At 41.3% G+C, this 3,910-nt stretch overlaps 1 non-coding gene across 1 annotated transcript; it reads left to right on the forward strand.

The window, feature by feature from the left end:
* The first annotated feature begins 3,205 nt into the window (after nt 1-3,205).
* Nucleotides 3,206-3,277, forward strand: trnak-uuu. The gene has a single exon. It is a non-coding gene; the product is annotated as a tRNA-Lys (tRNA).
* Nucleotides 3,278-3,910: the final 633 nt, after the last annotated feature.

The following is a 3,910-nucleotide window of genomic DNA, read 5'->3' on the forward strand; positions in this document are numbered from 1 at the left end:
CACACTGACTGTCCTTTTTGGATCCGATTATGTGTTTAATGTCAAATACCAAGAAGTGCCAGCCTCAGCCTAGTCCTGCAGCATGAACAGAAATACTATCTGAAAGAAGACAAACATCTGTTTCACTGCTGGAACAGAAAAGGTGCCACCACGCAGCCTGCAATGCACTGCAGCGTCCCCTGCTGCTCTGATTGATAACATTTTTGTTGCTATGGTTACACCATAACAAAGTGCAGATGATTCAAGAAAAAACAAGCTGCTCAGTAACCTCAAAAATGTAGCAGTTTTAGCATTAGATGTGTGTGTGTATTTAAATATATATATTCATAATAAAATTTAATAAAAATTTTTGCTACTGAACTGTTCACAGAAGATTCTAGAATATTAGTAGATCTCAGAATATCTTGTTTTAAGGTCTTTAAAATAATTTAAAAAACATACAATACATAATACTTTATTTTCAAATATATTTCATTTTGAAATGACAGGCTCCGCCCACAGCGATGCATAAAAATGTATACTTTAATTTACAAGAACTAGGCTCTGCTCACATAGATGATTTGTAGTTGTGCTCCTTTGTGACATCACAGTATGACATCACAGTATGACATCACAGTATGACATCACAGTATGACATCACAGTATGACATCACAGTCCTTTGATATTAAATCACAGTATGACATCAAAGTATGACATCACAGTCCTTTGATATGAAATCACAGTATGACATCACAGTATGACATCACAGTATGACATCACAGTCCTTTGATGTGAAATCTATATATATATCCTCAATCTTGAGAATGTTTCATTCACTCCGAAACGTCTCCACGTTAAGGTAGTAAACGTACATATTTGCAGAAGTACTTGAAAGCATATTTGTTTGAAAAGTCGAAAATGGATTTTGAAGGAAACACTTCCCCAGCGGTTGTAGTGACAAAGCCTCGCCGCAAAAAGAAAAGGGACAGTAGACGTCCTGAGGCCAGTGCAGAGCAGAGCAGCCCTCAGCCCAGTGCAGAGCAGAGCAGCCCTCAGCCCAGGGCAGAGCAGAGCAGCCCTCAGCCCAGTGCAGAGCAGAGCAGCCCTCAGCCCAGTGCAGAGCAGAGCAGCCCTCAGCTCAGTGCAGAGCAGAGCAGCCCTCAGCCCAGGGCAGAGCCAGCTGAAGTGGCCCGAGAGCGCGTCCAGACTGGAGACCAGTCTGTTAGACCCAAACGTCGAGGTCACAAGAACCAAGATTGGTCAGCTGAGAACGGTTGGAACAACCGAAGACGTCAACGACAAAGGGATTCACGCTCTGGTGGTTATTTTGATGAAGAAATTCGTCCAAATGACGGCCAGAGTTACCGTGGATACCCCGGAGCACATGCCAACGCACAGGAAAACTTTCCTGTGAAAATTCCTTATGTTGACAAAGTGGCTCTGTTTCATGAAAACATGGCTCTGAAGACTGACCTCTTTAAAGCTCAGGACGAGATCGACAAGTTAAGACACCAACGAGCTCCTGGCAAGAAATCCTTTGAATATCAGGAACTTGCCTTTGAACTGCATGAGGAACTCGAACAAGTTAGCATTTTGAAACGGACTGCGGACGAACACATCGTTCAGCTGGAAGCGAAAAATGCTGAACTTCAAGAGAAGTTGGAGAAAACTGAGAAGGAGCTGACTGCATCTCGAGAGAGAGAAGGTAACTCCGAATTCAGTTTGGAGGCTGTGAAAAAGCAAATTGTTAGCCTGAAAGAGGATTTGGCTGCACATAAAGCTAAAGAACTACAGGCTAGCACTGAAGCTGAATCACAGCTAAACAACTTTCAAATGAAGCTTAGTGAAGCCATGGCAACCATCGACCAGCTAAAATCTGAGCTTCACAGAGTCCATGCTGAAAAGGTGGATTGTATGAAAGAGGTCTTTGAACTCAAGGACATCGTACAATCAAGTCTTCAGGTCAAGTCAGAACTGGAACGGGCAAAGTGTGACCTGAAAGAGCTAGAAGACAAAGAGTTTGATCAAAGAGTCAAACTGGATCAATCAAAATTTATGATTGATCAATTAAAACAAGCGCTTGAAGCTGCAACAAAAGAACTGCAGCACAGAGACAGCGTCCCTCCCAAACAGGACGCTATGTCTCAAACATGCCCAGAAGACGTGTCTCAGACATGTCCAGAAGACGACCCAGTAGAAGACTCTGTCAGTGAGGTTCCAGAGGTTCACCACGTAGACCAACTGGAACTCAACACTGAACAGGGTCTTCTGATCAGTGAGTCTTCTGCTGAGGCTGTGGAAGCAGATTTGCAAAACACACCAAAATGCAAGTCTGATCTAGAGTCCATTGTTCTGAACGACCAACTTGGAAACATGGACGCCCAACTTCTGCATCTCGAGGCAAAAATGAATGCGCTGGAAAAGAAAAAGCCGAAAAACAAGAAAAAGAACTGGTTCATTCGGCTTTTTAGCTGTTCAGCTCATAGGCCCGAGGACGACTGACTCAGGGGTGAGAAAACAAGGACCATCGAAAACAGACCTTTTGAACCACGTTTATCGTTGTAGTGTTTCACATCATTCCAAAGATGAACACTAAACTATTTGACAGCTCACACTGACATCTGGTTCAGATTCTAGTTCCATCAGGCGTTTTCAGTTTCCCCCCCAACAGAAGTGGCTTTTCTCCGGGGACTCCGGTTCACCACTTTAAAAACAAATTGTCATTAAAAAAAAAAACTAAAAAAAATAAACTATTAAAAAAAAAAAACTAACATAATTAAAAAAAAAAACTAAAAAAAAAAACTATTAAACTAAAAAAAAAACATCTCCTCCGCACAATCGCCACCTTATCGTGGTGGGGGAGTTTGAGTACCCCATGTTCCTTTGGGCTACGTAGTCTTGGGTTTTTGTCCTGGTTAGGGTCCCCAAGACAAATATGAGTCCAGAGAAGGGGTCAGACTAAGAGCGATTGAGTACCTCCACGTCCAGATCTCTTTCTCAGTTAAATAAAATAATCTGAATTGAGAAAGAGAAACTTATTAAAAACACAGAATAAACGCCAGCTTGTCTTGGTTTTTATTTTTATTCACCATGTCCTGGCTGTCTGACAGTCTAGACCAGAAAATTAGCATTTTCTATCAAAACACAGAATCCAAATGACAAGTTGCAGGTTGATCTCCCTGCCATGCTCATATGTTGCGTCCTTGAGCAAGACATCTAATCTTTGCGTTGGTGGTGTAGTGGTTATCATAGCTGCCTTTTAAGCAGTTGACCCGGGTTCGATTCCCGGCCGACGCAGTCTGTTTTATGGGGCCGAGATGTTGTAGAGGCAGGGCAGCCGACATGGGACATGAAAGTCGTGGTTCAACTCCCCTCCATCTCCACATGTCGTGGTGTCTCTGAACAAGACACCCAATCCCTAATAGCTCTCCGGGCAGTCAATAGCTGCTCACTGCTCCACCTGGGTGTATCCCAGGTGGGATGGGTTAAATGCAGAGAACTAATTTCATCATTGTATAAAAACAATGATGGAAAAACATAGGTTGTTGTAGTTGTTGTTGTTTACTATTAAAATACTAAAATGAGCAGACAGAGTCTTAAAGCATGTTTGCTGAACTAAACACAGAAAAATGTCAAAATGTCACATTAAAGGTTAAATTAGCAGAAAAAAGAATGACTTAAAGCTGAATGAACACAACAACAACAAAAAAAAACTTGAAAAGAATATGTGAAAAATTAAGCTAAAAGCTCAAATTAGTATAAAGAAGCTAAAATGAGCCTAAACAGTTTTAAAAAGCACAGACATATTTAAAAAAAAAAAAAAAAAACAGCATTTGTCTATGGCTGAATGTCTTATGAATTGTTTAAAATTAGAACGGACATTCTGCGTGGAAGTATTATGAAGTAATGACAGTTAAATTATTATTATTA

The sequence above is a fragment of the Nematolebias whitei genome, chromosome 3 (assembly GCF_014905685.2).
Source record: "Nematolebias whitei isolate Nwh7 chromosome 3, NemWhi1, whole genome shotgun sequence".
NCBI lineage: Eukaryota > Metazoa > Chordata > Actinopteri > Cyprinodontiformes > Rivulidae > Nematolebias > Nematolebias whitei.